The following is a 27,633-nucleotide window of genomic DNA, read 5'->3' as shown; positions in this document are numbered from 1 at the left end:
AAAGATTTTGGCATTTCAGCATAATGATGTAGACAGTATGTTAGTAAGTATATACTAGTTACTTTAAGATTCAAATCTAGGGGCAATCAATTGCTTTAATCAGAAAAACTTCCAAAGGGCTGATTAGCTGTTATTATATCAGAAAGGTGATAATCCAAAGATAGTACTAAACTGTTTCCATTTTCCATAACTAGTTAAATAGTTGAATGTTTGCTCATCAACAATTTTGAAATAAAAATGGGTTTTTATTAGTGAAAGCATTGGTTTGTCAAATAACATGATGAATAGTAGAAATGGGTTCTCAATTTTAAATTCAGTACATTTGGGAAAACTAAAACTGTTATTACTCACTAATGGTATTAAGAGTCTAGGCAAGCCAGAAACTTGATCACTGAACAGACTTGTATCCAGAAATTGATTTTGAAAAATTACTACTTCCCTGATGATAATCTTAAGGATAACAGAATCTTGCCTCTAGAATATTCTCCTCTGCTTTGTATGGACTTTCCATTTGAAGTTGTGGTTCAGAGTACCTAAAAAGAGAGAGAACTGGGGTTTTGTCAAACTCCTAGAACACATTTTATGAGATATTTTCTGTTTACAATCTAATGAATGTTTGTTGTCTTTTATCTGTAGGACAGTGTTTGTTCTGAGATTTGCTTTTATTTTAACATGGTAGTAACTTTGTGGGGTAGTTAACTCTCATTTATATCAAACAGCTTTGGAAACTACCAAAAAGAAAGCAGGGGATGTGCATTACTAAATGGGCTTTGGTCAATTAGCAACATACACATTGAGAAACAAAACCAAAATTCATTGCTTATCTGGTACATAAGAGAGCTTAGAGAATATCCGAGAATAGTATTTGATTCTATGGTATGGTGGACAGAAAGAAAACAAGAGATATGTTGAAAAATAAGTCCTAAGCTAAATTTAAAAACAAGCAAATCACAATCCCTTCAGTCCATTTTTAAATTTCAACTGATTTAAGCAATTAGTTTCAGACAATTTAAAAGGCAGTGTAGATGGGAGAGGAGGCTGAAAAAGAAACACATAGATCAGCTCCTTTGTAAGATGTAGCCAATGTTCAATAGGGCAAGTCAGAAAGGAAAAGCATGTGGAAATCACTGCTAAGGATAGTCTTGGTCAGATCAGCAGAAGTAAATGTTAGATCACTGCAGGGAGCAGGAACACACAAGGCTTTAGGGCTCACTCTACTTATTTCCTTCTATACCAAAGCAGAGAATTATCCCAAGGAGAGTATTCATAAGAAAGATTTCAGAGAAAATGGGCCAAAGTTCATGTGGCCTATTGACCCAAGTCTTTAGCCTCACTCGAACCATCTTTCAACAAACAACCAAGCCAAAAAAAGTAACCCTGCATTTCAAAGGTGAAAAAAATAATTTACAAAGGAACCAGCATGGAATTTGTGAAAAGATATTGAAAGAAAAGAGAGAAAAGGAACATTAAAAGAGAAAGGAGGTAGGGGGTAAAAGATACACACCCCAAAAATTACATATCAGAAAAGCTATCTCACAAATTTGTGGATGAATGTAATAGGAAATCAATGAAATTAAAATATGATTGGTCTGAAACAGAAATTCAAAAAAGAAATACAAAAGTAAATACAAAAATGCTAGGAGAAGAGTTCAGAAAATAAGGAAAGAGTAAATGAAATAATTATAAAAATGATGTTCACTTAGCAGAAGCAAGAAAGGAAAAAGGCACAGCTTTAAACAGTCAAGAACATGGAAGATGGGTCTGAAAACACAGAGGAATTAAATGGAAATCAGCAGTCACAAATGACTTGAGAAAATAAATATGTATGACAGAAATCTCAAAGCTAACACAATCATGATTAACATCCTTCAAGAAGAAAGAATAGTTGAAACAGAACGACATTTGGAAGCAGAAGAATGAAATTAACAATTCCCTGATATGGGAAACCACCCAGCCTGATCTCCATGTCCCAAAAGCCAAGAAGGTCAAAGTAACTATAAAGAGGGGTACTGTTTGGACAAGGTCGGGTGGTGTCCCAGGACCACAAACAGATTCATTCTCTCACTGGAAGGATGCAAAGAACTAAGAAAAGCTGTGACATCCATGGTTATGGTTTATTACCTTGAAAGAGTACTGACTAAAATCAGCAGAGGAAAAGGCTTCTAGGGAGACACCAGGAGAGCTTCCAGTTTGCTTCTCCTGTAGGAGTTTTGCAGATAGTACTAGCTTCTCCCAGTAATACATCATATGTGTGGCAACATGTGTACCACCACACATGGAATATTGCCAACCATCTCATGCCAAAGCTCATTCACCTAAGCTTTGGTGTCCAGGCCTTTTACTGGGGGTCATTCACATTAGTGTGTTGACTCACATTTAGACTCCCACTGGTCTGGAAGTCAAGCTGATATCTCACAGCCTCAGGCCCCCAGCATCAATCATATTATTAATATAGTCTCTGTGGCATGGTCCAGGGCCCCTAGGTAAATAGGTACTCTTATCAGACAGGATATTCCAAGGGTTTTGAGATTACCTCCTAGGAGACTGATAAGGGCCAAATTTTGTTTGGAAAATACAGGGTGTGAACTACCTTGACTTTTCAAGTTGATTCCTTTTTGTGCAGAGAGAATCAGCCTGACCTTAGATGTCCCCATAGAGTGAGGGGATTGTGAAGATACGTGTAAAGAATACTCAAAAAGGGAAAATGTCAATTAACTTTTCAAGCTGATTATTGAGTAGGAACATTTATCTTTAGACAGGAGGGAAATCAGTAAACCCCACCCCTAAGTCATTTTCAAAACAATTATGGTAATTGTGGTTTAGAATCAAAGAAGTTATAAATAATGATGTTCCAATTAAAAAAACCAAAAATAGGTTAGTGAAAGGCCAAGTAATAAATATGGCTTATAAATTCACTGTTTTTTTATGGCTAGTGATCAATGATCAGAATTAGAAAATCAACATCTCACAACTAAATCTAATAATAGACTTAAGAGTATTACTTACAAGATGTAGATGTTAACATTAGTCATAATAATTTAAAAAATAAAAACATCTAAATTTTAAAGTTTCAGCAGGAAAAAAACCCACACAAACACATGTACATTCATTCACACATTCATGACAGTATTGGAAGCTATAGTAATAGATAAAAAGCAAAGACACATTTAAAGCAGAAAGAATATAATAAGATAGAGCTAACTCCAAACATCTTATTAATAAATATAAGTGATAGACCTAGTCTTGAAGGAAAATGATACCAGATAATGCAAATAAAAAAAGAGAAGTTTGAAAACAAAGCAAACTTTTTAAACAGAATGAAAAACAGAATTCAGTAATGAAACAAATGACTTTTAGAAGAAAAACAAAATTTTACGTAGTAAATAACAAAATCAAAATCTATCAAATACTATCTATAGAGATAATATTAGATAAAATAATAGAAACTCACAATGAAATTAAAATGTTAACATACACAGAGCAAATAAACAACAAAAAATACAGACACAGACAAAAGGCCCAGATAAGATGGAGATAATTTATTAGTTACATGTTAAACTCTGGCCCCTGAAAACAGACACTACATCATATTTTCAAGTGCATATGCAAGATTTACAATAAATGATTAAATATTAAGCTGCACAGTAAATGTCAATAGATTTCAAAACATCAAAGTGGTACAGACTAAAATCTGCAGTAAAAATGGATGAAGATAACATTTATAATCTTGTTGTTTGGAAATTCTTTCCAAACTAGACACAGATCCCAGAAACTATAAAGCAAAAGGCAGATAAACTTCACTATAGAATTTTTTTGTCAGAGAAAACATTCAAACATAGATAGAGTTAAGTTAAAAACCACAGAAAGGAAATATACTATTTGCAAGAAATATGACAGATTAAGTTGTAATGATATTAATACAGGAAGAAAATATAAAAGCAAGAAATACGAATGGCTGATACATACATATAAAGATGCTCAAATTTATCAAATACAACTGAAGATTAAGATACAGTAAGATTTTTTTATCCTAGCAGCTTGAGAAATAACCTTATATCCTAAATTATATCATAATCATATATCATTATTCTCTGCAGTTGTAAAAATCCAGAAATTTTGTCATTATCTCTTATGTGAAATTTCTCAATTAGATGTTAATTAAAAGGATTGACTTGTTTCATATATTTTATATATTGCTTGGTATAAATAAGGGTGACAAGGGTGTGTGTGTGTGTGTGTGTGTGTGTAGAGATTTTCTGAAAGGACATTCAAGAAACTAATTATTATCTCTTAGGTCAGAATAGTCTGATGAGTAATAGTTCTCATTCTATAAACTTGCAGGCAATTTGGATTCTGTAAACTTGTAGATACTTTTTGGAATAGTCAAAAATACGAATTAAAAAGGGCACGTTTTGTGATCAGCAGTGTCCAGGGCTGCAGATGTCTAAAGCAAAGGTCTGCAGAATTCTTCGGGCTCATTACATCAGGTGTTTTATGTGTCCTTCAGTGTTATAGAGGGGAGTTTCTTCAGTGTGATGAAAAGAAAAGCCAGATGACTGGTCTGAGAAGTGAATGAGAGATAAGGAAGTAATGCCATCAGTGCAGACTACTCTTTAAAAAAAATTAAGTTTGCTGCTCGCTACTCTCAATCTCTTTTTTGTTTTCGGTATATGTTTTTATCTCTCCTTGACTTTTAGTGTTTCCAATATCTAAAGGAGAAATGTTTTTGTGTTTTTAACAAAAAGTGAATTCTATTGCAGAAAATGATTAACTCAGCGAGTCCAGGTTGTGTGCACACTGCACGTTAAAGATGAGTCTCTTGGCTGATTCCGGGGAGGTAACATCTAAGTCTTTAGAGTACCCTATCTATTCAGAGTATCTGTTAACCTGGGGGACTTGGGCAACGAGGAGAGTTCTTGCCTGCAATGTGATTATGATGGCAGCTTCGACCGTGTTATCCGCTTGATCTCTGGAAGGGATGCAGAACAGAGGTTAGCAGGAAACCTTGCCTAAGTCACCAGACCTCAGTAAAAACCCTGGACATCTGGGCTCAGGTGAGCTTCACTGAGTGGCAAAGCTCTATGCGTTGTTGCCACACAGGGCTGGGAGGAATAAACCCTGTGTGCACAACTGCCCTGGGAGAGGACTCCAGGAAGCTTTCACCTGACATCTCCTAGACTCTGCCCTATGCACCTCTTCCCTTTGGTATTTTATTCTATATCCTGTCACTGTAACAAACCATAATCATGGTATAATGTTTTTTCTGAGTTTTGTGAGTCCTAGCAAATCACTGACCTGAGGCTGGCATTGGTGACCATGAGATCACATCTATATAGACAAAAAAGTACATGGACTCTCCAAAACCCTGGTTCTCTTTATTGAATTTATCTTCTCATTTAATAATATGAAGGAATGGCTGGAGTTTGACTATTTGCTGAATTTTTAAATTACTGAAGCCTAAAACACACAACACACATGTCTTTTAAGAAAAAGTATTCAGAAGGGATTGTTTATAGAATGGATAACTGCATTAAAGTATGCATAGAAAAGGGGAGTAAATCATGAAATATAAACTAATAATGAGGAAGTATTTAGATTTTACTTTCAAGAATTCAACATTTTATGATACACAGTTTTGTTAAGACCTATCCTGGTTGAGTTGTTTGCTATATTCCTAGCTTCCAGTATGACATCAGTAAATATTCTTGAGTAAAGCTACTTGCTGAATCAAACTACTGAAACCATTTATAAAAGGAATTCAATTTTTACTTTATGCAATTTTCTTAGTTTCTTCTAATTTCTTTTAGCTGAGGGTCTCCTCACAAGGACATAGGAATAAATTGAAAGACTATTTCTTCAAAAATCCATATCACAATTCCCTCACCACATTCAGGTCCCATGACCGAGTTTGGCCCCCACATTCCGGAATCCTTCCTCATCTTTGTTGAAGGTTTTCTCAGGGGCCTTGCAATTTGACTTCTATTTGCCTTCTTCATCCTGTATTTATTCAGTATGACTGCATGTAGCTGAGACCTAACTGGGGGCAATGTTCTAGTTATTTGTTAATTGGATAGTTTCATGAAAATTACTTGAGGTATGGTGTTTCATCTATGTCCGCAGTGTTCAGCTTCCTAGTTTATATTCTGTTTAGGGAGTAGTGCTCCTTCAATATAATCCAAAGTGATGTGAAAGGTGGCAAAGGTGGCAAAGGTGGCATCCTGTAGTGGGAGGAGAACTGCTCTAGTAGCCAAAGGACAGGATTCTTTTCTAATTTTGTGATTAATTGGCATAGTGTAACTGAAAAACCATTATTTTCTTATCTGTAACACACACACACACACATGCATGACACCTGTCCTGTGTATATAACTGGGTTGCTCTGAGGACAGTGTGTCTATACTTGAGGAAATATGCATCTCCTATGAAAAGATGAGTTAACAGGTTTTAATTTTATATCAGTTTTTTTAGCTCCTCCTGTCTTTTTATGTTTCTTGTGCAGCTTTCTATCTGAATATCTCCCACGTATTTTTGCTTGTTCACACCATCCTGTGTCCTCAAGATCCAGCTCAGATGTGTTTAACTCCCTTGTTAATTAGGCATTCCTTCCTGTATTTACTTCCCCAAACAAGAATATGTCTAACTCATCTTTATATATCCCTTAGGAATTTATAGCATAGAATTTTGCATATTATAAGTATGTCATAAATATTTGTTGACTTGAAGTAAATTAAAGTTAGATTAATATGAATTTTTCTGAAGATGCATTTCCATTTGGAAATAAATTATTTAGCATCCATTATACACTCTTCAAAGAGCAATAAAGAGAATCTCTTCTCTATGAGAAAAAAAAAGTCCTAAAAGCTTTGGATGAATGGCTACTCTCTGTCTTTAAGAAAAAGACTGCAGGGATTTAATTATTATACCCCCAAAGATTTTCAAACCTATATACCAGGTATTCTTCCTCAACTTAGGCATTTATTGCCAACTCAAGGGGGGCTTATTGAAAGGATAGTAAAAACTTAGATCTGTTATTTTCCCATGGTATTTTGATAACTTAGTGACTTGATATATTCTTTCTTCTAGACTACAATTTTTCAGTGTTCAAAATATTAAAGAAATTAACCTTGGTTAGAATCCTATGATTTGAGGCCTCGAGCAATTTGTTACTTTGTATTGTTAGAGTTTGGGTGCTATGTTAAAAGAGGGATTTATTTTTCTCATTTAATGAAGTCTGTTTTATTTTAAATGATTTCTCAAGGACATAATTTTAACTCATGGGATTGCTAGGCAATTCACTTTTCTATGAGTAATTTCTAAATTGCTTTTTAAAATTTATTATGTGCAGGGGGGAAATGGTTTGAAAACTTTATAATAAATTTAATATATGCCAAGAGTATACTCTTGTGAGAGCAGATATGTCTGTATGTAGCTGTGGTAGCAGTTCATTTTGAATCTTCATGAATTTATAGGCATTCTATCAGCTTCTATTATAACTTAACATAAAAAATAAATTTAAAAATCCTAAAAATATTAGCACATTAAATATACAGATAAAATCTAGGAAAAACACACTCATATAAATGAGTAGAAAGGAAGATATCTTATTTTATAATTAATACTATTATTATTCATAGCTAGTGTAAGAACATTGGAGTTACTATGTTCTTGTAATTGGACTGCTAAAGTAGATTGACTATGACCTGTTCTTTTCAATCATTTTGCAGAAAATTGATAACACTGATACAGACATTTTGTTTTATGCCAGAAGTGTAATAGATACACAGTATGTACAAGTTCTCAATATGTGGTCAGTGGCTGTTTATCAAGATGAGTATGCTGTGGTTTTCTTGTTCAGCCTGGCGGAGGACAAGGAGGGCCTAGAAACAACAAAGGTCAAGATACTGGGATGTCAGAGTTTTGTCTGTAGTCCTATCTTCATCTTGATCCTGTCATTTGGGAACAAGTGATTTTCATTCATACTGAATAATGCCCCTGTTGAGAAAACATCACCCACCTATCTGATTGTTACCGGGAGTGGAAGTGAAGTATTTCAGTTCACACAGAGCATTTATTGAAACGGACAAGGCTAACAATGTTTGAAAAACAGATTGATTCCACACATGCCAAACATTTGCTCCTACCTCATTAAGCTGATATCTCACTGCTAAAGGCCAAGTAAATATCATCCTAGGCCATGTATTTTGAAAATCTATTTTTTACATTTTGTTTCACAATCACTTAAAGTAACTGGAAATAACAGACCTCCAAAACAGATGCCAAAGTCCTTTGCTAGAATTTAAATTATACAGGAAGTTTCTGAACAACTTTGAATACATTGGGTGGAAATTTACATTTTTTTCTTACTTGCTTATACTTGATAAAGCAATAACAGTAGTTGATTTGTATTAACGAATGATTGTCTTGTACTTGTGTATATATATTAGTGTTCATCCATGCTTTACTGTGTATCCTGATTCTTTCTCTTTGTTTTTAGTGTCACATAGGTGATGCAATTAGTTAATGACCCAATATCCCAATCTTCCAAAAAAGGAAAAGAAAAAAAATCCAAGTGTATTTATCTCTTATCATTTTGCATATTTTCAATGGTTCTTGAGAGCTATTAATGAAGCAAGTGAGAGGTTAAAATTAAAATATAATAAAATCACAGTATTTCAGTGTATGCAACTTTGACAATGTGACTCAGTAATAGGCTTTATTATATGAATGCACAGAATACTTCATCCTCTAGTTAAAAAGAGAAGTAGCTTTGAGACTATATGAATGAAGTTCCATAGAATTGAGGATCTAGCCTTTCCATTCACAGATTGAGTCAACTCAAATATTCATAAAGATAGAATGTAAACATAAGCAAGTTTGAGTCAATGTACTGTCATTCTGTACAAAAATAACCAGAGTATATTTACTTGATATATATGTATCTTTATTCAGTTTACAGAAATTGAAAAAACCTAAGTTCATAATGGTACTATTATTTATGATACATATATTTCTATTATCCTAGTAAAATTGAGAAAATAATGTCTTTAAAGATCATTCCATACAAACATCTGTCCTTAGAAAACATCATAAATAAATCATTCCAGACCAATGAAGAAAGAAGTAGATCATCTCAGCTGAACAGACATAGTTGATAGTAATATCAATTGTTTTATAGTAGCAAAAATCAGTAAACATTAACCACGTATAATGCGTAGGACAATACTAAATGTTTTATGTAAGTTATTTCATTAGATCTTTACTGTATACTATATAGATTCCTACATGGGAAAAGTGATACCTGGAGAGACCAAATACTTTTTCCAAAGAAACACAGCCTGCTGATGAGGTTGGTTGGTCTGAGGTCATCAGTTCTAACTATCTGAGTTATGTTTGTATTTCTTTGCCTGATTCCCCAATGGTATACTGATTCCAAAACAATGCAAAATAGAGAAATATACCTCATAACTGGATGCTGGCATTCTGTCACCACAACTAAACAAAAAACAAACAAAAAACATAAAATTAATTTATCTTGAAACATGTTGGATTCTATTCTGATCACAATAGAAAACATCTCTTTTTTGTCCACTACTATACCACATGGCCTAATGTACTGTATACATTACTGCATATTTGTTTAATAATTATTAATATTCTTAATCATTATCAAGATCACTAAAATTCAGCATTCTACTCATGTATTTTCTGATTTTCAATATTTGTGAATCTCCGTCCTTTGAATGCCCATAGCATTAGTAGTATGTTTTGTTGATATTTTTTAATCCCTTTTATCTCAATAGATGATGATGCTTGAAGGCAAATACTGTCTTACACAACTCTCCATTTGCTACAGTGCCTAGTCCCAGTAATCTGCTATATTGTAATGAATTTTTTCTCTACTTTAAAAAATTCTATGCCATTTATTCATATTTGGCAATATTTGAACCTTACAAAAGAAAACAAAGGAACCAGATCCCTTCAAAATATTTTTCATCAACATGACATGAGTAAAGAAGTTAAAGCTATTTGACAAAAGAGATAGATATATACTCAAAAGGGGAGCTGAGTGGTAAGTGCACATAACAGGAAATATACTGGTCCATACTTCATAGTCAATACCTCATACCAGAATGGTTTGTTACCATCTTTTAAAAAGACCTGTCTGAAGCTCCCTCTCTCTCTCTCCCCCCTCCCCCAAATTCTGAGAAACTTACCTTCACAAAGTCTCAAATGGCAATCCTTCTTATTTCTAAAACTTAGCCAAATCAATTCCCTGAAAAAATAGGAAAGCAAATGTGGGTGGTACGAGTACAGAAATCATGTAACAAATAAACTCAAACAGTTGATATAACTCACTCTGAATACTTGACACTAGAGAACTCAGGGGGAGTCTAATAATACCCACTAAATTCTCCTTTGAGACATTTTAAAACAAATCAGCACTTGTCTTACACCTAATTAGATGCTTTCATAAACTTTTTTTTTTTTTTTGGCCAGAGATTCATTGAAAGTGCCCAGCTGCTGACAGTGGCAGGAGAGCCTGAATACTTCAGATTTGCCTGGGGTTGTACACCCACACAGCCTTCGGGACTACTGCCGACACTCTAGTCAGGGAGATCTTTCTGGTGGTGTCCTCATGTTGGGGAAAAAGCAGACCAAAAAGGTAAGATACAAGCATGACAATAATTTCTACAACTATTACTCCAAATCATAGTCATATGCAAACTAATAAAATCCTGTTTGTTTGGCGAAAGGAAACAAAGAGCAGTTCCAGAAGAAGTGTTTTTTGTTATATATTGGTCTATCACTCCAATTAGACAAGCTTGCGTGGATAGAGTATTATTTTATAGCTTAAGAATCTATGTATTTCAAGAATAAGAATAACACAAAAACGAGTCAAGCTTTATACTTTATACTCTATGTAGAAATTCAAGGTGTACTTTGGAATAAAAGTAATTAAGAAAAAGACTAATGCAAGAAAAAATAGTTTAAAAAGCCTTCCAATAGAATGTATCAAAGAAGCTGGCAAAGTGGACAAAAGCAAGAACAAATAACCTCAAAACTGGAGATAGAGACACCGCAGAAAATAGAATAATCTCCAGTTTCCATGGAATATCAAGGGACTTTTCAACAAAGTGCTATTTACAGCAATTATAAATTTCCAATCCAGGAGAGTCAGTATAAGAGAAACAGGTGAGGAAAAAGAAAGCAAAGCAATTTCTACTTTTGAAAAATATCCAAGAGGGCAAAGTATTTTATTCCAATAATAATTTTAGGAAGAAAAAAATGAAATATTAAGCTATAGCTACAAAGAAACATTCTTATATTTGAAAGAGATTCTCAGTTGTGATTTAAAAAAAAAAAAGGTGTCCTTATTTTAGTTTCTAGAATCTGCTCACACTTGTTTTTCACTTGGATAGAAAAAGTTAAGCTCCTGTGACATCATATTCTCCTGTGACAGTTAATAGGCTTATTTTATTACCCAACTATGGCACAGTGCAAGTGGAAATATAGGGCTAGATTTTATCACAGTGACCTGTGGAGCGAGGGCTGTAGCTACTATTGGAGTCTAGGACCAGGGCTTGAGGGATACTAAAGGCACCACGCAGAGGAGGTTACAAGGCACTTAAAGAGTTATCCCCATCAAATGCCAATAGTGCTTCTGAAAAGAAACACCAGCCTGAATGATCCCTTAAATCCGTGCACACGACTAGTATCCTAAGATTCTAAAGTTCTGAGGTATTGTTAAAGAGAAAGGAAAAATCGGTGTGTGGTGATTTCAGCAGAAATCCCAAGATAAGTGCAGTTGACAACAACTTATGAGAGTAAATCTGAAAGGAAATTTTGTTCTGAGAGAGGAAAACTATGATTTTCATGCATATGATATTCACATGCAATGGCAACGTTGGCTTGATAGCATGGCAAGAATTGTGAAAATGGTAATATTTATCAGAGGAAAATAGAATTTTATGGCCCTTAGAAATCATCCCAACCTCCTTATCACAGAAGTAAGAAATCTGAGGTTCAGAGAGTTTATGTGAATTATCCCCCAAACCCCCAGTAATAATACTCAATATTATGATCTTCCTTTCTTAGTAACATAATTTTTTATCTCAGTAATAATATTTTGCAGATTTTAAAATGTGTGATTCAGATCTTAGGTGTGTAAATGTCTCCTGTAGTGGTTTTACATGCAAAAAAGCTATTTAAAAACTGCTCTTTTAAAAATGTTGTTGAAGATATTTCAGCCCAAACTGGCATGTTAAATAACTATTTGTTCAGCTGAAATCTCCAGTTTCTCCACACAACCAGTAGCTCTCATGTGTTTGGAAAAGTTTTGGACATCCCTGAGATCATGACTCATGTAGTAAGTTAAGTGGCTATGCAAAACTCTTATACCATCAGGATTTATGTTATTACTCATTGTTGTAACAGTAATTCTATTCTGCAGTCAGGCAAATATCTGGTTTACATTATAGTGAATACATTGTGGAGATTATTCTGTCTTCTTAAGGAAGCAACAACATGATGTGTTATTGGTGTTTACAATAATCTAATTAGTGAATTTACATACTGACTACCTCTTGAACAACTTCCTTCTGAAAAGGTTCTCTGCATACAAAGTGGGTGTACACCTTGAAGACAGAATAAAGTTAGTGATTCAGCCAGATTCCTTTTCAGTGTGTGATTTAAAAGTTTAAAGACAGTTTCAGGGGCTCTAAGAATTTTACGTCCATTTTTTACATTCATCTGCGGTACATTATTTCAGTTAATAAGCTAGAGTATGTTACATATAATTATTAAAGGTCAATTGCCTTCATCACTATTTTAATTGTAAATACCACATTGTATGGCTCCTCAAGTTCGGCCCTCAGATGTTAATGTGCACTGGCTGGACGTATTCAGTTTTAAATTATACAGGGTTGAATTCATCTTTTCTAGCAACAACATTCCTTTGTTCAGCACGAACTTGAATTACCTGAAGTTTCAAGCACCCTTCACTTTCAATTGCCCACCATTAGAAAACACACACACAATTTTAAATGTACTGTGATTAAGTAATTTTATGAGTTCTACACCAATTTTCTGTATTTTCAAAATGGAAGTGAAAAAAATTGTTGAAGATTTTTAAATTATTTTTTTATGCTACAGTTTAGGCATGGCACCTGCATTAAAGTATATACTCAGTGGCTGAAACAAGGCAGAGCTATGACAGTCAGGCAGAGCTGGGTTCAAATCCAGCTCTGTTACTTAATATCTGGTGGAGGTAGGCAAGTATATAATGTCTTTGGATCTCTGCTTCTACTTCTGTAAGAGAAAAATACCAATCCCATGGTGGAGCACGGGTGAATTAGGTGCCCTAACTGTCTGTTGTTAACTTGACATCTGTCGGAGCCAGCCGACAATCGATCAGGTCCAGAAACCTGTGCTGCAGGACTGAGAAAAGAAAGACAAGACTAAAAGATGGGGTTGAGAGGGTCTCACTCTAAGCCCGCAAGACGCTAAGCCAAGAATGGACATTGAGTTTATTTTCAGCAGTTAATTTATACAATTTCAACTAGTTATCTTGTGCATTCCTGCACGTAGGCATAGGTATTGTTTTAGGGCTCATTATCTCGTATATTGTTCTATAGATTAACATTGTTTATAGTACTCATACACTAAAGTTAATGTTCCCGCATATCAAGATCACTAACTAAGATAATTATTCAAGTAAACTGAGATCACTAACTTGTATGCAGATTGTATCTCTCTGTTCTAAGGTCATCAGTGACTTAATAGCTCTGGATGTTCCTAGAGCTTTAGAACACCTGGTGCATTCTTCTTCAAAGGGGTGGCTGGACAGAGATTGTCTTTGCTAGATCAATCTCAGAGCTGACGCCAGCACTTTGGGATTTTCTGTCCCGTTCCGTGCTCGGCAGTCCTCAGGTCATGAGTGGCTCCCCGCAGACATCACTGCCATCACTTTTAAAAACCTCCTCTGCATTATTCCTGGGATGCCAAAACTTGTGTTTGCCCCAATCCATTTTTCCATTGAATTCTCAGTTTACCATTTTAAATGGCAGCCTTGCCAGGGGGTTCAGTGGAACAGAAAAGTTAGAATTCTCTGCAGGCAGTTGCTGCCAGATGTGTGGATGGACATGAGGCTCACAGATGCATCCTCGTGAGTTCTTCGGAGTTTCAGCGTGAAATCTTCCCTGTTTTTTCCTGAGCTTTAGTGAGCATTTCTATGACTTTTTCCTTTCCCAGTCTTTCAATAATTGTGTAAGCCCTGAATTCCTATAATAACACATCCATTCTTGGATTACACAGAGTGGCTTCTGTTTTCCTGAGTACAGTAAACCAACACTAATAATATCATAAAACAAGACAAATCTCAAATATCTTAAATCAACTAGGTAAGCCATGAATTAAGTCATACTCTAAACATCAACATAGAGGATACTTTGCCCTGTTTATTTCTCTACCTTAGGGCACCAGAAACAGTTCCTGGCATAAGCAAAATTGTTCTAGACTTTCCATTATCAAAGCTTAATAAAATATCACCGGTGAATTTTATTTAATTGCCTTATTTATCAATATGAATTTACATAATTAAAATACTTATGATATGCATGAAGATTAATAATTATCGTACTGGATTAAGAGATATACACATGAAAAAATCATCATTGCATTTCAGGAAACTTTGATTTGCAGAAGTGTAATTGGGATCTTTGGTGGGATCTGGTACAAAAAGTATCAGGTTTAAAATAAAAAAATCATATTTTATTCAGATGGTGATATAAAAAGATATTTCAAAGAGATATTTCTTGGGGAGGATGGATTATATTTGTGAAACACACTTATGTAACTCAAATAATATTTTAGACACAAAGATATTAGCAATACAATATCTAAAAAGTTGTATACATGTAAACACACACACTGTATATATATGCTATTTTATCACCCATACAATGTTGAAGAAAATGATTTATGAATTATACAGTTTAGGTAATCATACCAATCTTGCTTTCTTGTCCTCATTAAATTATACAGTTTGTTAATGATAAATAAATATAATTTTGGAAAATAATTCAACCTTATTATAAAATGGTTACATGTATCTTAAAATAATAAACTGAAGTTCTCATAAGGAAATAATCAATACATGCTTGAATTTATTTTCAGTTTAGGAACATGAAAAAGGAGAGTTAGATTAAGGCCTTTAAAAATGTTACCAAAACTTTTTTTTTTCCTTCCTCACATCAAGACTGATTCTTTGACGGATGATCTCAAGACCGTACCTCTTTGATTATTTCTAACATTTTATAAGACCAGATATGCAAATATCCTTGTGCTTACAACAGTTACTTAGTTTGTACAACATTTGTCTCTGTATAAAATAGTGGAAATAGATCCAGCTTCTACAGATATTTCATTTTTTATAATGTCTATTTGTATAAGGATCTTTGGTATTAATTACTTTAATAAGACTTCTTGTTTGTTTGTTTGTTTGTTTTTTAATGTGGTAAGGGGCCAATGGAGATGGGCTGAAAGTCAGATACACAGGCTGTGTGATACATAGTTTACTTAGAAAATCTTCAGGCAGTTTCCATGGCAGCTAAAAAATAAATATGTTATAAAATAAATTATTTAAAGTTTAACTTCTCTTTAAAGATATTAGAGTGCATATCTCTCAAAGATAGAAAAGAATTATTAAAGGCTGTTTCACATGTCTGTTAATAAGTAAAGCTTATTAACAAATACATTTAATATATTTTAAAAAACTAGCATACTTAAATTTAAGAGAAAAAAATAGCTACATTATATATTGAAGATTCCAAACTTCAATTATAGGAGCTGTCAAGAGGAATATATATTTCATTTGTATCTAACATATTTTAAGTTCCACACTCCCCTGAATCTCTGAGGATCCCAGGTCACCTGTGGATTTTATATCTTATAGCCCACACCTGAGCACTTTAGTCACTGTGGTGAATACACTGTCTCTTCCAGTAAATACAAGGTCCTGTCCATGACCATAAAATCTTGAACAAGGTTAATAAATAATCCATATGGAATTGAATCTTGCTGTCATATTAGTTTCTGGCTAATCTGGTTTTGGCAAGTATATAATTACTTCTATGAAATTAGTAGATTGTTTGCTCTGTGTTCAGCAGTGATATAACATGTAGTGACAGAAACAAAGGAGCTTACTGACCATCAGAGCTTTCTGCCTAGACCTAGATTTACTACTCAGGGTGCTAGGGAATTAGGTGAAGAGGCAGCTGACCTAATAAAAACATTGTGTGACCTCTAAATCCCATATAAAAGACCCAATGATTTTGATATTCCTTTTGACATATCTCTAATCTTTAAAAATATGTATTTATATGTATATTTGTTGTCTATGTATTTATTTATACACTTACATGTGTATATACACATATGTGTTCTTTTTCTGAAATGTTGTTTATTTAGCTTACCATGAGGATACATTTTACCTTTGCTGGGAGCTTTTTTTTACCATCCATTATTAGTTAGATACACTATGCTACACTATACATTTTTTCTACTTTAGCTAAAATAGGAATATATATTAATATCATACATTTCAGAGAGGTGCATTTTTCTCATTTAATTATACTGTCATGTTTATCATTTTCTATAATATCCAATAAATTTTACTAATTCTTTCATAATTATTTTAAGTATTATAATATCACATATAATAATGTCCATGTTATTTGCAATATGCATCGAACAACGAAGCTGGAATTTTTCAGAAAATAAAATTGATAGAGTTTTATAAATTGCAAAGAAATTTTCAAAAATCAGAAAGAGAGTAAGAGAGAAAGACACAGAAAGAGAGAGACAGAAAGACAGAAAATATGAAATAAAGTTAAAATTTTTGGAATAAAATATTTAAACCAAAGACCAAACAAAAGAAAACCAAATTAACATCATTTACAAAAGAAAATAATCTGTTTAGTTCCTTTCTTACCATAAAATAAGTTTCAAAAATATTTTAACAGTAACTTATTCCTGTAAGTCTCTTTTCAGTGAAAAAAAATGTATATTTCTTTACATTTTAATATTTTCAAATTCGATGAGTCTATTTAGATACTAGGTAATGGGATTCATTTATGCCAGTAATGCTGAATGCATTTTAATAGTTACCACATGAAAATTAAATAGGTCTTTCAAAGGAGTCAGTAAAAGAGAGTATGTTAAAGAGATTTTTAAAAAATTAAAAACCCACTAAAGAAAACACATGTAACATCTGTTATTTTTAGGATACAAGATTTTAACATCTTTAAAGATAGTACTAGAAGTGCCCAGGATAGTACTAGAAAAACCCAGTCTTAAGGTAATCTTATTCAAGAATAGAGTAGGGATGGTGAAATATATCAGAATTCCCTTTAAAATGCAACTATCTATCAATTTACATAAGTACATACAACGGTAATTAAATCTAATTTCATAAAGGCAAGCTCAAAGCTTTAATTTTTGGTTCATTTTGTTTTATAAATAAAAGATTAAAAAATAGTGATTTTATAACAAATCTGTGACACCATCATATTCATCAATGCAAAAGTTAGAATTATGTTCATCAGTTAAAAAAATTAAATTTAAAATGGGCAAGCAGTGAATAATTTTGAGAGTGAAAAGATCACTGTACTAGCTGAAATAATAACGAGTTCTAATGATCTATTTTGCAGTCATAAATTTTATTCACAGGATTAAAATGATAGAAGAGGTATTGAAATATTTTTTAATTATAAAAATATTAGTAGTAACTAAAAGAACATTAGGTATCAGTGTTGAAAATCAGTGTTTATATTTTGTTGATAAAAGGGAAATGGTAAAGTTAGGAGAGAAAGAAAATCAGCTGAGACTGTCATAGCCAGGAAAGGGAGGTTCTGCTTCAGGATCTTAAGGCAGTTTTCTCCTGGGCCTGCAAAAAAAAATTATGCTAACATTTATTGTTCATTTATTACATACACTTGGATTTTTTTTAAAGTGAGGACATCTGGCAAAAGCCTGCTAGGCTTTGCTCTGCAACTGTACTGAGGGTCCCAAGACCACCTTCGGGCTCAATGGTTTGCTAGAAGGTCTCCCAGGACTCAAAAAAGCTGTTATTCTCACAAATATGGTGAAAAATATAGATTAAAATTAGCCAAGGCATGTAGCGCCTGCATGAATGACCTCAGCTACCTATACTCCAGATCCACAAGTGCAAAATCAGGTATTCATCCTAAATCACATTGTTAGCATCACCTGTATGACCAAATTGGTACTGGGTAGTTCACTGCCTCAGGCATACAAAACCAGTCTTATCAGTAGACTGTTCCTAAGGCTCAGGGTTCATGTCTCCAGGGTTGGCCAAGTGCTAGTCCTAAAGGCAGGCCTTTCTTGGAAATGCCAGATTTGAACTACCCAGGCCTGCTGAATTAATTCGTTTCTATATAGGAATCAATTACCCCAAAACTCAGTGGCGTGACACAACAATATTTATTACCTCACAGTTGCTGTGGGTCAAGAATGCAGGTGCAGATCACCTGGGTCTTCTGTTTCAGAGTCTCTCATAGGCCGCAAAATGTTGGTCAGAGATGTAATTATCTCAGCGTCCACTGGGGAAGGGTACACTTCCAAGTTCACTCTTGTGGGTGTGGGAAAGATTCATTTCCTTGCGGGCTCTTGGAATGAGAGCTTCAATTCCTCACCTGCTGTTGGCAAGGGACAGTCCTCAGTTCCTTGCCATGCGAGCCTCTCCAACAGGATAGCTTGCTTCCTGAAAGAGAACAAGCCAAGAAAGGCAAGAGAGTGCCAACAAGAGAAAGGGTGCTAGCAAGATGAAAGTCATAGTCTGTATAATCTAATATTGAAAGTGTGAACGAAAAATACTGCAAACCATATCAGTAAACAAAGAATGTTGAAGCCATTAAGTCATCAGCGGCTGCCACCCGCCCCCTCCCACCACCCCCCCAGCGAAGACAAGCCTGCAGCCCAGCCTCTGCAGCCACTCACAATGGTGCACCCTGAGGGGACTCAGAATAAGAAAGGACAGGATACTGGCCCTAGATAGCTAGGGGTTTGTCAAAGGAATGAATTCAATGAGCCCAAATGTTTGCTTCCTCCCATACATAGAAAAGCACTAAATCCTTTAACTTGAGATGCCTGGTTTTCTTTAGATAACAAGCAATCTTTTATTGTTCCAACTGCCTGGTCTTTGTTGTAAAGCTCCTATATATCCTTGTTCCTACACTACCTCTTCAGAGCCGTCCCTCAGAGCGATCTGAGAGGCAGCCATCCGGCTCAAATCCTCCCAGCAAATAAAACATAACTCTCAACTTTTAGGCTGCGCGTTTATTTCAGTCGACAAAAGCAATAACCCATCACTTCTGCCATATTTATATTCGTTTGAGGCAAGTTCATTATGTTCATTTAAAGGTCCAGCTCACATCAAAGGAAGGGAATCACCCAAGGGCATGTATAGCAGGAAGCATGGATCCTTTCAACGATTTTAGAAGCCCACCTTCCACAATACTGAAGGTAAAGAATTTTTACAAGAAATCCAGATTAATTTGTAGAGCCACTCTGTGGCAATGATGCAATAAGACAAAAGCAAATCCACTCAATAATCATGTCTGAACACAAAGAGGAGGATACAATACAATCAGAAAATGTATGCCTCTCTCTTGACTAGCGTGTATCACTGCTGCTTCTTTATCTATGCTTTTCCTATGTATCGGGCTACCTATGTTACCTATGTTAAACCCAGGCATAAATGAATCCCATTACCTAAAACTATGTGTTTAGTTCCTCTTGCCCCCTAGATAAAAATTTTTAGGACATTCAACCATGAAATTGACCTCACCCCTGGGAGCAAACAATCTAGAACAACTCCGCACTTATTTAAACCCTTGCTAAACCAAAACCCTCTAACAAGCCTCTTCTAAACCCTCCTACTGAGACGCCTCATGGTTCCCCATGGTACCCTTCTCCCTGCTGTAGTAAGCTAATACACCCAACTTTCTTTCACTATAGGTGATTCCTTGTGGTCTCTGGCTGGTGGGGATACATATTAGGCTTTGTGCTAAGAACTTTGCATAGATTGTTTTATTTAAATCCCCCAAACCCCATTAGACATGTACTATTAATAGCCATAGTTATCAAATAAGTATTAGAGGCTTAGAGACTTGTAACAACTTTCCCTACTGGCAAAGCTAAGAATTAAACCCAGACAGTTTGTCTCTTGCATGAGCTTTAAATCACTCAACACATACATTTCTTCTACTAACTCTTTGCTAAGTACTATCAAAATGGTATAATGATGTATTTTTTATATCTGTCTCACCTTTAAACTATAATACTCTCCCTGGAGGGGACAGACTGCTTTATAAGTCTGTTGAGTGAATAAAATATTGCAATTAACCACATATATGTATTTCACTTAAAATGACATGTATATAAAATTTAATTATATTTTCATCCCTGACCTCTATCTTGGACTACATTTCTAAATTTCTGCTATTGCTCTCAACTTTTCTTCTGGTTAAAGTGAACATGTATGTCTCGTTGTGCGTTTATCTCCCTGCTTCTACTGCAAGTCTGCTTTCCTGTGCCTGAGTTCCTGGGTGGTTACCTTTCTCACACAGCTGGTCTTCTGGAATTATGGTCTGTTTTTCTAATTTAATCCTGACATGTCAAAACCACCTTCATGGCTGATTCCTTATTTTTTGCCTTTAACCTGGATGAGAACAACTTTCAGGGCTTATGGGTATTCTGTTCAGAAGTGATGATGGGTAATGCCCATGCAGTTGGATCTGTTTAGTACCTACTTAATGTCTTTTTGCTTGAAGGTAATCTTTGCTTAACTTCCCAGTCTGTCTGATCTGTTTTTCCCAACACAATCAGTGCCTCCTAAAAGGTACCTGAACTCCAGATGTGACATGCCTCGGTACTGGGTAACTTGAAAAAATGTTTCCATTCGATAGTTTTGACAATAAATAAAGTCTTACCCAGCTTCTCTTCTTACTCACAGTCATGCCTATGCTATATGCTGCTATTAGAATTATCTGCCTAGACTGCAGAATTGTTTAAAACATGTAATTTCTTTATTGAAACATCTATCCCTAGTACTGTGTTGTTTACAGATTGCTTTATTCCTAGGTCTGTTGTTTATAGCTCTTGCAATGTACTTTCTTCACTTTTCAAATCTTCAAACTCCTCAAACTACTTACTGCAATCAAAACTGTCTGTCAGCTCCCAAATGACTGTGTATGTATAAATATTTGTATGCTCAAACCTTGCTCAAGTCCCAATTTGTCTGTAAAGTCTCTGTTTTACCGTCATCTGCTTCTAGTGATCTTACCCTTTGAGTATCTAAAACATGATTATCTAAATCCTATGTGGAACTGTCATTTCATACTTTATGTGCTATACCTGAACAAGATTTTAAAGCCAGCACATAGACAACATTATGAAGATTCCTGTTTTTTTAAGTTAGAAAAAAGAAAAAGAAAAATGTCTTAAATTATTCACTGATAGAAATAACTCAGTGGGTTATTTGTGAGTTAAGTGGGTTTCATGTTTTCTAATATTGGTTCTCCCAGAGGAAGAGCGAGACTAACGATAAACTGCAGATGGACTATTTGGGAAGAAATTCATGAACACTGATGGGAGCACAGGGAAATGAAACAGGAAGGGAAGGAGCTAACAAAATTGGTAAACAGGATAGCACTGTGAGCAAACAGAGCTCAGTCCTTGTGAAGAATTCTGGGAAATGATTTAAAACACAGACCCATGACATCAAAACAAGGGATGGGATGAAAATTTCCCCCAACTCCTGTCTGTCATTAGTTGAAGCCAGTTCCCAAAGAGTATTAATTTCCAGCCCTTCCACACAGCACCTCTCTTCATTGTGCATGGGCAGAGAGAGCTGGTGTGGACACACAAGACTGAGGTAAAACGCTGTGGTGAGGCTGGCAGTTGGCTTTGGGGGAAGCCTTTGTGGAAACTTTAGGTACTAAGGGGGGATGGAAGGACACTAATGCAGCTGCTACTGAGGGTGAAGAAATTAGGAAATATCTTTATTAAGTTACATTAATTTGGTGTTGCTCTGGGAAAGTATGTCTGGAATATGACTATAATAATAAAAACAATGTTACTAATAATTTCCAAGCACTTCATTTAATGAAAGACCATGTTACCAGATAAAGGGTTTGAAGAGGGAAAGCTGGAAAATCAGATATAACATTGGAAATTATGATCATTGTGTCTCGTTTGCTTCATGGGAGATGGTCTCCTATTCTAGTGCCATTTAAAGTTTGGGCAGCAAAGTATGTCACTGGATCACCATAATAACAAAAGCTTGTGTTATGATTTAAATCCACTAGACCATATTACTTTGGTTAGCTGAGATTTCAATTTATATTCTGGCACAGGCTTCTCATCTCCCCACATAGCTGACAACAAAGTTTGTGGGCCAGATATTTTGCGAAGTACAAACTCATGAAGCTATTTTGCTCCACTCTGTAATTGTATACCTTTTTAAACCTGCCACATTTTATTGCTCTGCTTACATACTCAACAAGCGGCCTTGGATAATAATTTGGTTTTTCATGTAAACTCAATAGAAAAAAATTGGATAGGCCAATTAGACTAAATACGATTGTTAATTTATTGGTTATATGTTTGCTCTAGATGAATAGGTCACCCCTTTGATTCATGCATCAATTTCGTGTGAGTTTTATTAGTAGATCAGACTCCCAGGAGACTTGTTATCTGCAGGTGTGCTGATGAAACTGAACTTCTGGACATCCAGTACTTATTACCAAACCCTGAAATATGGCTGCCAGCTTGTGAAGCAATGTCTGGGGGGTCAGTGTGCCTCCAGGTGTGATAGTTCTTCCTCTTTCATCTGCAGCAGTAAGAGACCTTAAACGACAGGGGCAGGATTCATTCCTCTTCTAGAATCTACCTTATTACAGTTTGTAGACATTTACAGATCATGGTTATAAATGGTCAAAGCACCTCTGAAAAGTTGTTCAGGCCAGTTAATTATCAAATAAGGAAAATGATAACCATAGAGTTGACATTAGTGGGCCAAGACAATTTAGTTAATTACAGAAAGTACTAGACTCAAGGATTCCTAAACCCCATTCCAATACTTTATCTCCTTTCTCAAACTAAATCCTTCAGAAAAATTATATATATATATGTACACATATAATTTGCTGATATTCAGTTTCTCACTTTGCTAATACTCAGTTGCCAACTTTTGCATAGTGAGTAATAATATAGCTGAATAAATAGATATAAAAATTATATCATTATATCTTTAGAACATTTAGTTTTATGTTAAATGAATCCAAATTTATTTTCTCTCTGAGATCTAGTTTTCTATAAGTGACTCAGACATTGGAGGTGATATTATCATAGTTGGTCCCAGGACTGAAAGATTAAGTTGAAAAGAAAACTAACTTAAGCATACATAAGAATTTCAGCTATCTCTTATTTCTCTACCCAAAATCTGCTGAAAGAGTTGTCCAATTTAGTATGTCCATCCTAATAAACGAATATCCAGCAAACTTTTTTTTGCAAAATTCTAAAATAGCACTTTTTTTTAATCAGGAATAAGTTCTATTTAAAGAGATCTATCATTTAATAAAATTTTATAAGCACTGAAATTATCATTTCAGTTATCTTTCAAATATGGAAGAAAGGCATAAGTGTAATGTGCATTACACTTTCTTCATTTGTAGCTTTTCTAAATATACTTGGAAATTCAGGTTTTGAGTTCATAGATCAGATAAGGCAGAAAATAGACTCTTTCGGAGAACGTGAAAATACACTGCGTTCGGAGTATGAAAGTTAATTTAGATTTCTGGATAAATCCCTGGGTCTCTGTTTCCTAATTTGTAAAATAAGGAGCCGAGGAAAAAAATGACATTTTATAATCCTTTCTAGATCTAAAGTGCTGCAATTTAGATTGAGTCTGTATTGATGTGGATGTGAGTATCAAGGAAGAGAACACGAAGGAAAAAACAACCTCATAGAGCTCTGTGATCAGCTCTATGATGCAAAGCTAATGGGACACATGCTAATGGATGAACACAAATGTCAGAATAGTGAGACTAAGTGTGTGTACCGTCTGCCCTCAATGATGGGAGTCAGCAAGTAAAACCATGCTCAGCAAGGTATATAGTGTACCAGGGTGTGGTTATTGTGTTGAAGAACATTCCCAAAGGCATAGGCTAAGAGAGAATAGAAAACAGAATGATTTACTCATCATGAGGAATCACCTAACATGACTGAGTGGGAAAAGTTAAACATTCTATCCAGTTTTCCTGTGTTATGCTACTTAGCACTTATTTCACTATCACTTATTTGATATATGGCTTGATTTATTTACCAATTTTCAACTTTTTGTTTTGCAAAATTAGAAATTCTTTGAGCAAAGGGAGCATGTTTTACTCATCCTCATTCTAACACCACACGCTATAGTATTTTTCAAGGGCTGATGCATAAAAAAATTATGTGAGTTAACTATTATGAGTCACCAAAAGCCACTTTGGGGCCATTAATATTACTAATTATAGGTAAAATCTTGGAGGTAAAAACATATAAAACCATGTGAGGCAGAGACCACCGCAAGTTTTCTCAAAATATAAGATTTCCCTGTTACACTGGATTATGAACACGGTAAAGAAGTGACATTGTACCTTCCAAGAATATAACAGCTAACATACAATTTGCTCCACACCACTGGACCTAGAGCAGCTTTAATAAGGGAAGTGAACTTGAGACTAGAGAACATGAAAAATGAACATAAAAACCAAATAAATCAAGACAAAATAATCTAGAGAAGACATCTGGGTCCCTGAAAGTTTTGTGGAAAACATTGCTTGTCCAAGTCTGGTCATTAATGTACAAAACTTTGTTTCTTTTATTAAGCCATTAACTAGCTGTCTCTAACACTCATATTTATTCCTGACTGAAGCACCAAGAACAAAGCATGTAAAGTCAAGGCAAACGTGTCTGAAGTGTTAGCTATGGCAATGGCAGAGTTTCATCATTGCGTGCCTTCTGATCTCAGTAATCTGAATGAGTCACTGGTTTATTGATGAAAAACATATCTTATACTGGTTCACTATCCTTGGATTTTGATGCCAGGCAGTTAGATACAAACCTGGGTTATATCCCAAATGTCCATGTGTCATGGATCAAGCTCCCAGCATCTCACTATCTCAGCTTACTAATCTGTAAATAAAAATGCAAAGAGAGAACTCATGGTCTGTCTAAAAGACTAGAGGATGTATATTAAAAAGCTTACAGAGTTACATGATGTATAACAAGGGACTCAATATGCAGAAGCTGTTCTTACTTATTTCTCTTTGTACATATGAACACATGTTCATATACACATGTGATAATTGGTTGTATACTCATGTTGTGAAATCAGATTAAATGTGAACAGGAATATATTAGTAAATAAAATAACACATAGCTGTAAAGAATGCACAACCTATCAAGAGAGATAGGCATGTGAAAAAGTAATTTAATAAGTGAGACAGAATTATGGCAGTGATATACAATTGTTACTCAAAGAACAGGGAGAAAAAGCAACTGACCTAGGCTACAAAGGCTTATAGAGGGAGTTGAAAGAAAATAACATGTGAGTTTAGACATAAATAATAATTAGGAGGTAGCCGGGTGGCAGGTGACTGTGTCAGAGGAAGGGAAACCATTCCCAGGAGAGTGAGAACCCTGCACTAAAATGCTGTTATGTGCTGTCACAGAGCTGAATACAAGTCAGTAAAGCTGAGGCAGAAAGCAGAGAGAATGGCAAATTCTACAGAGTGGCTGAAGAGAAAGGCAAGGACCAAATCGGTCATGAAGGGCTTTGAAAGTTCTGCTAAAAATTTGCACTGTGTCCTGAAACCATTGTGAAAATATACCAGGGTGAATACCAGTTTAATCTGCAGAGTAAATGGTGTGGGTAAAAGTATAGAATATAAATGGCATAACTTTTGGGAGGTTTAATTTTGAATGGAATTTGGGAAGGAGACATTGAGCTAAATTCCCCAAATATTCAACTGATGAGAATGACTGACTATGACATCATTGGTAAATGACTGCATTTAGAAAAAAATTGTATTTATAAAATAAAGACCAATGAGATATGCAGTTCAACTCTCTTGTTAATATTCTATTTTCTTTATGATGAACTCTGAGAAGTTATCCTTTCCAGAGAAGTATGGAGTATTTTATCACCGTTTTTTTCCAGAAAGGAATCCTTATTCTTTTTTGTCCCCCAGCTTTATGAAGATATAATTGATGTTACATTGTATAAGTTTAAGATGTACAACATAATGATTTGATATATACATAATATTGTGAAATAATTACCAAACTAGTTTAGTTAATACATCCAACGCCTTTATTTTTCTTGTGGTAAAATTTTTTTTTAATCTTTTAGCAACATTCAGTATACAATACAATATTGTTAACTATAGTCACCATGTGGTCTATTATATATTCACAATTAAATTCTCTAACTGGAAGTTTGTACCTTTTGACCACCTCCACCTATTTCCCACAGCCCCTCACCACCCCACCCACCACCCATCTCTGGCAACCATCGATCATTTCTCTCTTTCAATGGATTCATTTTTTCAGATCCCACATGTAAGTGAGATCATATAATATTTGTCTTTGTCTGAATTATTTCACTTAGCATAGTGCCCTCAAGGTCCATCCATATTCTCACAAAAGATAAGATTTCCGTCTTTTCTATGACTGAATAATATTTGTGTGCGTGTGTGTCCGTGCATGTGTGTCCGTGCATGTGTGATAATTTTTAAATATGCCCTCAAAATGATTAAAACATTTCCCCATAAAAGAATGTTACCTCTTCGCCTCTCTTTAGGGTTTGAGAATAATTAATATCCACAAATATAAAGTAATCATCTGAACAGAACCCTAGATTGGTTCTCTAAATTAAGATCATAACTTCAGCAATCCATTTGATTTCTCTGTGAAAGCTATGTATCTCATACTGTGACTAAAAATTAGTGCCTCTCAAACATTCTAGTTTTTTTTTTCTTTTGTTTTCCCCCAACAAAGAGGAAAGACAAAGAATATGTTTATAGATATAGATCTATTTAGAATCATAGGTAGGAGCCTCTCATTTCTCTATTTTCCAGGTTCTGAAAGCAATTCTTATTAATTTGAAACTCTCAAGGCAACTTGTGTGGCTTTAAGGGGGCAGTGTGTTGAGAGCTGGGACAGCGGGGTCCTATTTGGTGTTCGTTTTCCTTTCCTTTGATTGCATAAGGCTGTGCTATATAGCTGGACTTAACTATCTACAAGAATTGACTGACTCTGAAGGATCATCAATAAAATAAGCCAGCTCTTGGAATTAAGTTCAGTGTCTGAATGCCTTGTTTAACTTATCTTGCTTATCTGGCCTTGCTTTCTGATGCTTGAAAACTCTGTGAACAGTAACTTTCACGCTTCCCTCAATCTGCATGTTGCTGCTCATTCTGTTCTTCCTAAAACTTTGCTTGAGATTCAAAAATCCTCATGAGATGAAAACCCTGGTATGATCCACGCCTGCACCAATCCCTGCTCTGAGCT

General features: G+C 34.8%; 1 long non-coding RNA gene across 3 annotated transcripts in view; it reads right to left on the bottom strand.

Annotated features, from left to right (window-relative positions):
* Positions 1-445: 445 nt before the first annotated feature.
* LOC140700029 (uncharacterized) overlaps positions 446-27,633 on the bottom strand; it is a 35,384-nt gene continuing 8,196 nt past the window's right edge. For 2 of the 3 annotated variants that reach the window (XR_012078238.1, XR_012078235.1), the window contains 6 exons: positions 25,184-25,254; positions 18,509-18,781; positions 10,215-10,273; positions 9,459-9,492; positions 4,921-4,969; positions 446-533 (listed from right to left, as the gene is read on the bottom strand). This is a non-coding gene — a long non-coding RNA (uncharacterized lncRNA). Of the gene's footprint in view, positions 534-4,920; positions 4,970-9,458; positions 9,493-10,214; positions 10,274-17,749; positions 17,945-18,508; positions 18,782-25,183; positions 25,255-27,633 lie in introns of those variants that run through there. The other variant, XR_012078236.1, reaches the window with a different exon arrangement.

The sequence above is a fragment of the Vicugna pacos genome, chromosome 2, assembly GCF_048564905.1.
Source record: "Vicugna pacos chromosome 2, VicPac4, whole genome shotgun sequence".
In the NCBI taxonomy this organism is placed as follows: Eukaryota; Metazoa; Chordata; class Mammalia; order Artiodactyla; family Camelidae; genus Vicugna; species Vicugna pacos.
The sequence above is the reverse complement of the archived record's forward strand: the minus strand, read 5'-3'. Positions and strand labels throughout refer to the sequence as shown.